Here is a 10000-nt window from a genome sequence, read left to right as displayed (position 1 = left end):
GAACGGGACTTGCTGTGCACATTCCCGCTCCACTCGAGACGGCAGACACCCAGGCTCTGGAGCTTGAATCGGACCTCTGTTAGACAACACAGGTGGACTTCTCGGCCTCACAAGAGAGCAATACGCCAGCGGGTGAACAGGAGAGTCGTGCCGACAAAACCCACTGACTTTTAAAACTGTCCGTCTGCCACTTGGGACAGAGAGAGGAACCTGACGAGCCTGAACACCAGCCTTGGCTGGACCGCTCGGGCCCTCCCATGTCGGACGCGAGTCGCCAAATCGATCGGAAGAGAGTACCGATTCCTCTCAAAAAGTCTGCGTGCCCGTTATTATAAAAGCAGCCCACCGGCCGCGGTGCCTTGCCCACAAACACACTTGGTGTCTGGGGTGATTCAGAGCCGCCGCGGCTCGAAAGTGTCAACCTGTTTTAAAAGTCATCGCTATGCCGGCACAGGTGACTTTCAAGTTAAAGAGTTCTCTTTATTGGCTTTCAAAAAAATCTGCAAAGTGTCACAGAGATTTTGAGAAACTCTTTTTTTTCTTTATATTATTATAATATAATATAATGTGTATATGTTTTCGAAAAGCATCCACCAGCAATCCATGGTGAGCCTCTCTCTGCTGGCAAGCTCCTCCTGCCTGAGCCCGACGCTGTCGAGGCTCAACACGATTTCAGACTGACAAAGAGTTCGAAAATTGCCGCCTGATGTAGCTTTAAATGCTGACAGGTGACTTCCGAGTGCTCTTGTAAAGGTCTCCGCTTTGAAATTGAGAGCCTTTTGCCAAGTGTCACTTTTTCAGGCACTCTTAAAGTGCACCTGGGCTGTCAGAGAAAGCTCTGAAAATCGTGTTCTCGAAAATCTCCGGGTACCCGACCAATCCCTAGGTGCCCGAATGACAAGTGTCAATTCGGCAGGACGGCCTCCCACCTCCGGCCGCAGATGCGTCACTAAATCCCCGCAACGGGGGCTTTCTCATTTCGGCATAGGGGCTTCCGCGGCCAACTCATTAACCTGTGCTCGGACTTTTTGTGCCACAAGTGCAAGGGACCGTTTGCCGGCAGCTACTCGCACCCCCCCGCCCAGGGGGGGAATCCTCTGACCGGAGATCCGAAACGCCGGCCGAATCCATCCCCGTCGGACTTCCGAAGGGGTTCCCTCGACCGACTGACTTCCGAACTCCTTTCTGGGCTTAAACGGGTGGAATTCGGACCCTCTCGCAAGGGAGCCGAAGCCCGCCAGCCCCGGAGGCCTCGGGGCCGCCGTTTTCAAGCCCGACCAAAAAACCCGAAAAATGGGGAAAAATGGGAAAAATTCCCACTCCCAAAAGGCTTAAAAGTCGGTTGGGCGGCAGCCCGGGTCGGTCTCTGCAGACCTGGAGGCGCTAGACACAAGTCTGGTAAACAGGCTAAGTCTCGACATGCCACCTCTTACTATCCTGCAGGTACCCCGCCAATCCCCCCGGAACCGGCTGGCAATTGGCGAATCAGCGGGACGAATTTGAATTCGTGACCGACTCTCTGACACCGAATCGCCGCAAACGCGTTTCGATTTTTCGGCTTCGGTACCTCCCATCAGACTTTGACTGGCCATATCTCCGGACTCACGTGTCGCAGCCGGGACCTTCAGGTACCGTTCGACGCGTCTAACCCTGCCCCGTCGAATGGCGCCCCTCGCGGTGTGGTCCGATTTCCGCATTTTGGTCAGATTTGCCTCCAAAGTTTTCAGATTGAGTTGACGAATGCCCCCTACGGGGTAACCTCTTGCCCTTTCGGACATGGTCCCTGTGACTTAATTTCCGCCTTTTGCTCAATCGTTTCCCCATTTATAATTAATTTTAAAAATCGGGTTACTCAGTTCTGGTTTACCAGTTCCCTCTTCGGACTTAGTTTTTGGTTAATCATTTCCGGTTCACCAGTTCCCGTTTTGGACTTAGTCTCTGCGGGCCGTTTCTCATCTTTTGGTTCATCAGTTCCCCTCTTTTAATAATTTTTTGGCTGCTTTCGTTTGATCATTTCCCTGCCTTCTGGGTGACTTTTGCCCCTTAGGACTTCATCGCCGCACATTATTTTCGACTTCTGGTTGATCATTTCACCCCTTTTAATCATTTTTGCAACTTTTGGTTAACCATTTCACCCAGCTTCTGGTTAACCATTTCCCCTTTGGGACTTAGTCTCTGAGCATTCTTTTGGGATTCTGGTTAATCATTTGCCAATTTTTAAAAAATGTTGCCGCTTTTGTTTAATGCTTTCTGGTCAACCTTTCCCTCTTTCAGACTTCACCGCGGCACATTGCTTTAGCCTCCTGGTTAATCATTTCACCCCTTTTAATCATTTTTGCAACTTTTGGTTAACCATTTCCCCCAGCTTCTGGTTAACCATTTCCCCTTTGGGACTTGGTCTCTGAGCATTCTTTTGGGATTCTGGTTAATCATTTGCCAATTTTTTAAAAATGTTGCCACTTTTGTTTAATGCTTTCTGGTCAACCTTTCCCTCTTTCAGACTTCACCGCGGCACATTGCTCCAGCCTCCTGGTTAATCATTTCACCCCTTTTAATCATTTTTGCAACTTTTGGTTAACCATTTCCCCCAGCTTCTGGTTAACCATTTCCCCTTTGGGACTTAGTCTCTGAGCATTCTTTTGGGATTCTGGTTAATCATTTGCCAATTTTTTAAAAATGTTGCCACTTTTGTTTAATGCTTTCTGGTCAACCTTTCCCTCTTTCAGACTTCACCGCGGCACATTGCTTTAGCCTCCTGGTTAATCATTTCACCCCTTTTAATCATTTTTGCAACTTTTGGTTAACCATTTCCCCCAGCTTCTGGTTAACCATTTCCCCTTTGGGACTTAGTCTCTGAGCATTCTTTTGGGATTCTGGTTAATCATTTGCCAATTTTTAAAAAATGTTGCCACTTTTGTTTAATGCTTTCTGGTCAACCTTTCCCTCTTTCAGACTTCACCGCGGCACATTGCTTCAGCCTCCTGGTTAATCATTTCACCCCTTTTAATCATTTTTGCAACTTTTGGTTAACCATTTCCCCCAGCTTCTGGTTAACCATTTCCCCTTTGGGACTTAGTCTCTGAGCATTCTTTTGGGATTCTGGTTAATCATTTGCCAATTTTTAAAAAATGTTGCCGCTTTTGTTTAATGCTTTCTGGTCAACCTTTCCCTCTTTCAGACTTCACCGCGGCACATTGCTTTAGCCTCCTGGTTAATCATTTCACCCCTTTTAATCATTTTTGCAACTTTTGGTTAACCATTTCCCCCAGCTTCTGGTTAACCATTTCCCCTTTGGGACTTGGTCTCTGAGCATTCTTTTGGGATTCTGGTTAATCATTTGCCAATTTTTTAAAAATGTTGCCACTTTTGTTTAATGCTTTCTGGTCAACCTTTCCCTCTTTCAGACTTCACCGCGGCACATTGCTTCAGCCTCCTGGTTAATCATTTCACCCCTTTTAATCATTTTTGCAACTTTTGGTTAACCATTTCCCCCAGCTTCTGGTTAACCATTTCCCCTTTGGGACTTAGTCTCTGAGCATTCTTTTGGAATTCTGGTTAATCATTTGCCAATTTTTAAAAAATGTTGCCGCTTTTGTTTAATGCTTTCTGGTCAACCTTTCCCTCTTTCAGACTTCACCGCGGCACATTGCTTTAGCCTCCTGGTTAATCATTTCACCCCTTTTAATCATTTTTGCAACTTTTGGTTAACCATTTCCCCCAGCTTCTGGTTAACCATTTCCCCTTTGGGACTTAGTCTCTGAGCATTCTTTTGGGATTCTGGTTAATCATTTGCCACTTTTTAAAAAATGTTGCCGCTTTTGTTTAATGCTTTCTGGTCAACCTTTCCCTCTTTCAGACTTCACGCGCGGCACATTGCTTTAGCCTCCTGGTTAATCATTTCACCCCTTTTAATCATTTTTGCAACTTTTGGTTAACCATTTCCCCCAGCTTCTGGTTAACCATTTCCCCTTTGGGACTCAGTCTCTGAGCATTCTTTTGGGATTCTGGTTAATCATTTGCCACTTTTTTAAAAATGTTGCCGCTTTTGTTTAATGCTTTCTGGTCAACCTTTCCCTCTTTCAGACTTCACCGCGGCACATTGCTTTAGCCTCCTGGTTAATCATTTCACCCCTTTTAATCATTTTTGCAACTTTTGGTTAACCATTTCCCCCAGCTTCTGGTTAACCATTTCCCCTTTGGGACTTAGTCTCTGAGCATTCTTTTGGGATTCTGGTTAATCATTTGCCAATTTTTAAAAAATGTTGCCGCTTTTGTTTAATGCTTTCTGGTCAACCTTTCCCTCTTTCAGACTTCACCGCGGCACATTGCTTTAGCCTCCTGGTTAATCATTTCACCCCTTTTAATCATTTTTGCAACTTTTGGTTAACCATTTCCCCCAGCTTCTGGTTAACCATTTCCCCTTTGGGACTTAGTCTCTGAGCATTCTTTTGGGATTCTGGTTAATCATTTGCCAATTTTTAAAAAATGTTGCCGCTTTTGTTTAATGCTTTCCCTGCTTTGTGGTCAAACTTTTCCCCTTTAGGACTTCATCGCCGCACATTATTTTCGAATTCTGGTTAATCATTTCACCCCTTTTAATCATTTTTGCAACTTTTGGTTAACCATTTCCCCCAGCTTCTGGTTAACCATTTCCCCTATGGGACTTAGTCTCTGAGCATTCTTTTGGGATTCTGGTTAATCATTTGCCAATTTTTAAAAAATGTTGCCGCTTTTGTTTAATGCTTTCTGGTCAACCTTTCCCTCTTTCAGACTTCACCGCGGCACATTGCTTTAGCCTCCTGGTTAATCATTTCACCCCTTTTAATCATTTTTGCAACTTTTGGTTAACCATTTCCCCCAGCTTCTGGTTAACCATTTCCCCTTTGGGACTTAGTCTCTGAGCATTCTTTTGGGATTCTGGTTAATCATTTGCCACTTTTTTAAAAATGTTGCCGCTTTTGTTTAATCGTTTCCCTGCTATGTGGTCAACCTTTTCCCCTTTCAGACTTCATCGCCGCGCATTGTTGTCGACTTCTGGTTAATCATTTTTCCCCTTTAAATCTTTTTTTGCCACTTTCGGTTAACCATTTCACCCAGCTTCTGGTTAACCATTTGCCCCATTATACTGAATTTTTCCGCTTTGGTTTAATCATTTCCCTGCTTTCTTGTCAACCTTTTCCCCTTTTGGACTTCGCCGCCGCACTTTGCTTTTGCCTTCTGGTTAAACATTTCTCCCCTTTTAATCCTTTTTCCCACTTTTGGTTCACCAGTTCACCCAGCTTCTGGTTAACCATTTCCCCTTTGGGACTTAAGTCTCTGAGCATTCTTTTGGGATTCTGGTTAACCATTTGCCACTTTTTTAAAAATGTTGCCGCTTTTGTTTAATGCTTTCCCTGCTTTCTGGTCAACCTTTTCCCCTTACGACTTCGCCGCCGCACTTTGCTTTCGCCTTCTGGTTAATCATTTCACCCCTTTTAATCCTTTTTCCCACTTTGGGTTGGACAGTTCACCCAGCTACTGGTTAACCATTTCCCCTTTGGGACTTAAGTCTCTGAGCATTCTTTTGTGATTCTGGTTCACCATTTGTCCCTTTTTAAAAGATATTGCTGCTTTTGATTAAACCTTTCCCTGCTTTGCGGTCGACCTATTCCTCTTTCAGACTTCATCGCCGCACCTTGTTTTCGACATCTGGTTCAACATTTCTCCCCTTTTAATCCTTTTTCCCACTTTTGGTTAAGCAGTTCACCCAGCTTCTGGTTCACCATTTGCCCCTTTTTACTGAATTTTTCTGCTTTTGTTTAATCATTTCCCTGCTTTGCGGTCGACCTATTCCTCTTTCAGACTTCATCGCCGCGCATTGTTTTCGACATCTGGTTCAACATTTCTCCCCTTTTAATCCTCTTTCCCACTTTTGGTTAAGCAGTTCACCCAACTTCTGGTTAACCATTTGCCCCTTCTTACTGAATTTTTCTGCTTTTGTTTAATCATTTCCCTGCTTTATGGTCAACCTTTTCCCCTTTAGGACTTCGCCGCCGCACTTTGCTTTCGCCTTCTGGTTAATCATTTCACAACATTTTAATCCTTTTTCCCACTTTTGGTTAAACAGTTCACCCAGCTTCTGGTTAACCATTTGCCCCTTTGGGACTTAAGTCTCTGAGCATTCTTTTGGGATTCTGGTTCACCATTTGTCCCTTTTTAAAAGATATTGCTGCTTCTGTTTAATCCTTTCCCTGCTTTGCGGTCAACCTTTTCCTCTTTCAGACTTCATCGCCGCGCATTGTTTTCGACATCTGGTTCAACATTTCTCCCCTTTTAATCCTCTTTCCCACTTTTGGTTAAGCAGTTCACCCAACTTCTGGTTCACCACTTGCCCCTTTTTACTGAATTTTTCTGCTTTTGTTTAATCATTTCCCTGCTTTCCGGTCAACCTTTCCCTCTTTCAGACTTAATCGCCGCACATTGTTGTCGACTTCTGGTTGATCAGTTCACCCCTTTTTTATCCTTTTTCCCACTTTGGGTTAAGCAGTTCACCCAGCTTCTGGTTAACCATTTGCCCCTTTGGCACTTAAGTCTCTGAGCATTCTTTTGGGATTCTGGTAAACCATTTGTCCCTTTTTAAAAAATGCTGCTGCTTTTGTTTAATGCTTGCCCTGCTTTGCGGTCGATCATTTCACCCCTTTTAATCCATTTTTGCCACTTTGGGTTAAACAGTTCACACAACTTCTGGTTCACCATTTCACATTTCGGAACTTTTATTCCCACCATTACTTTGGGCTTCTGGTTCATCATTTCACGCTGTTTTACAAATCTTTGCCGCTTCACTTTTAATCCACAAACCGTGGCTCGCTTTCGGGTGGGGGGGGGGGGTAGCGGGTTTGGGCCGGGCACTCGACATCCCGGTGTGCGACCGGGTTCGTTCTGGTACCGCTCGGTGCCCCTCGTCCTGCTCTTGCCGCGGAAGCAAACCAGACGACCGTCGGTCTCACGCCCGAGGGGAGAGGAGGCGGAAAGCGGTTTGCAGCCTTTCGCTGTACCTCCGGCGGGCAGCGCCGCACCTCCGAGTGCTCGGTACCGTTCGCTGCACCTCGTCCGGCCGCACGCAGCGAGCCAAACCCGGAGGAAATCGGCCTGTGCCTTCTCGAGATATGGGCCTCCGGGTGGGACGGACAAACCGGGGCCCCGAGCTCGCTTTCGGCGGCCCGGCACTCGACTTCCCGGTGTCCGAACGTGATCCTTCCGGTACCCTTCGGTGCCCCTTGCCCGACTCTAGCTCCCGTGCTGAAGCGGAGTCGGTCGGCCTGACGGCCTGCCGAGTTAACCAGCGGAAAGCGGTGCGCAGCCTTTCGCTTGCAGCTCCGGCGGGCAGCGCCGCACCTCCGGCTGCTCAGTGCCGTCCGCTGCTCCCCTTCCGGCTGCACGCAGCGAACCATACCCGGAGGAAATCGGCCTCGGCCTTCCGGAGATATGGGCCTGCGAGTGGGACCAATAAATCGGTGCACATTTCCGGCTCGGTTTCCGGCCTCGGCACTATCAGTTCACGCCGTCCGACCGACGTCGTTCTGGCACGGTTCCGTTGCTCCTTGATCCGGTCCAGCCACGGTAATCAGCCGAAGATGGTGGGGGGGACACATTGCCCGCCGAGTTAGCCGGAGGAAATCGGCCTCGGACTTCCTCAGATATCAGCCTCCGGGTGGGACAGACAAACCGGGGACCCGAGCACGCTTTCGGCGGCCCGCTGGTCGACTTCCCGGTGTGCGACCGGGTTCGTTCCGGTACCGTTCGCTGCCCCTCGTCCTGCTCTAGCCGCGGAAACAAACCCGACGACCGTCGGTCTCACGCCCGCGGAGGGAGGTGGCGGAAAGTGGTTTGCAGCCTTTCGCTGTACCTCCGGCGGGCAGCGCCCGACCTCCGAGTGCTCGGTACCGTCCGCTGCGCCTGGTCCGGCCGCACACAACGAGCCATACCCGGTGGAAATCGGCCTGTGCCTTCCAGAGATATGGGCCTCCGGGTGGGACGGACAAACCGGGGCCCCGTGCTCGCTTTCGGCGGCCCGCTAGTCGACTTCCCGGTGTGCGACCGGGTTCCTTCCGGTACCGTTCGCTGCCCCTCGTCCTGCTCTAGCCGCGGAAACAAACCCGACGACCGTCGGTCTCACGCCCGCGGAGGGAGGCGGCGGAAAGTGGTTTGCAGCCTTTCGCTGTACCTCCGGCGGGCAGCGCCCGACCTCCGAGTGCTCGGTACCGTCCGCTGCGCCTGGTCCGGCCGCACACAACGAGCCATACCCGGTGGAAATCGGCCTGTGTCTTCCGGAGATATGGGCCTCCGGGTGGGACGGACAAACCGGGGCCCCGAGCGGTGGCACCCTGCTCGCTTTCGGCGGCCCGGCACTCGACTTCCCGGTGTGCGAACGTCATCGTTCCGGTACCCTTCGGTGCCCCTTGCCCCACTCTAGCTCCGGTGCTAAAGCGGAGTCGGTCGGTCTCACGGACGCCGAGTTAGCAGGCGGAAAGCGGTGCGCAGCCTTTCGCTGTCACTCCGGCGGGCAGCACCGCACCTCCGAGTGCTCGGTACCGAACGCTGCGCCGCCTCCTGCCGCACGCAACGAGCCATACCCGCAGGAAATCGGCCTCGGCGTTCCGGAGTTATCCGCCTCCGAGTGGGCCTGACCAAGCGGGGTGAACTGGAAATCATTAACCAACGTACTTCCATGTTTTCACCCGCAGAGGGCAGCACTCTCTTCTCCGTTTTAAACTGGGCCGACCCGGCTCCGTTTCGAGACCCGGCACTCGACTTCCCGGTGTGCGACCGGGTTCGTTCCGGTACCGTTCGCTGCCCCTCGTCCTGCTCTAGCCGCGGAACTAAACCCGACGACCGTCGGTCTCACGCCCGCGGAGGGAGGCGGCGGAAAGTGGTTTGCAGCCTTTCGCTGTACCTCCGGCGGGCAGCGCCCGACCTCCGAGTGCTCGGTACCGTCCGCTGCGCCTGGTCCGGCCGCACACAACGAGCCATACCCGGTGGAAATCGGCCTGTGCCTTCCGGAGATATGGGCCTCCGGGTGGGACGGACAAACCGGGGCCCCGAGCTCGCTTTCGGCGGCCCGCTAGTCGACTTCCCGGTGTGCGACCGGGTTCCTTCCAGTACCGTTCGCTGCCCCTCGTCCTGCTCTAGCCGCGGAACCAAACCCGACGACCGTCGGTCTCACGCCCGCGGAGGGAGGCGGCGGAAAGTGGTTTGCAGCCTTTCGCTGTACCTCCGGCGGGCAGCGCCGGACCTCCGAGTGCTCGGTACCGTCCGCTGCGCCTGGTCCGGCCGCACGCAACGAGCCATACCCGGAGGAAATCGGCCTGTGCCTTCCGGAGATATGGGCCTCCGGGTGGGACGGACAAACCGGGGCCCCGAGCGGTGGCACCCTGCTCGCTTTCAGCGGCCCGGCACTCGACTTCCCGGTATGCGAACGTGATCGTTCCGGTACCCTTCGGTGCCCCTTGCCCCACTCTAGCTCCGGTGCTAAAGCGGAGTCGGTCGGTCTCACGGACGCCGAGTTACCAGGCGGAAAGCGGTGCGCAGCCTTTCGCTGTCACTCCGGCGGGCAGCACCGCATCTCCGAGTGCTCGGTACCGTACGCTGCGCCGCCTCCTGCCGCACGCAACGAGCCATACCCGGAGGAAATCGGCCTCGGCGTTCCGGAGTTATCCGCCTCCGAGTGGGCCTGACCAAGCGGGGTGAACTGGAAATCATTAACCAACGTACTTCCAGGTTTTCACCCGCAGAGGGCAGCACTCTATTCTCCGTTTTAAATTGGGCTGACCCGGCTCCGTTTCGAGACCCGGCACTCGACTTCCCGGTGTGCGAACGTGATCGTTCCGGTACCCAACCGTGCCCCTTGCCCCACTCTAGCTCCGGCGGTAAAGCGAAGTCGGTCGGTCTCACGGACGCCGAGTTAGCAGGCGGAAAGCGGTGCGCAGCCTTTCGCTGTCACTCCGGCGGGCAGCATCGCACC

The sequence above is a fragment of the Heptranchias perlo genome, unplaced genomic scaffold (genome assembly GCF_035084215.1).
Source record: "Heptranchias perlo isolate sHepPer1 unplaced genomic scaffold, sHepPer1.hap1 HAP1_SCAFFOLD_1160, whole genome shotgun sequence".
Classification (NCBI taxonomy): Eukaryota; Metazoa; Chordata; class Chondrichthyes; order Hexanchiformes; family Hexanchidae; genus Heptranchias; species Heptranchias perlo.
Note: the sequence above shows the minus strand (reverse complement) of the source record.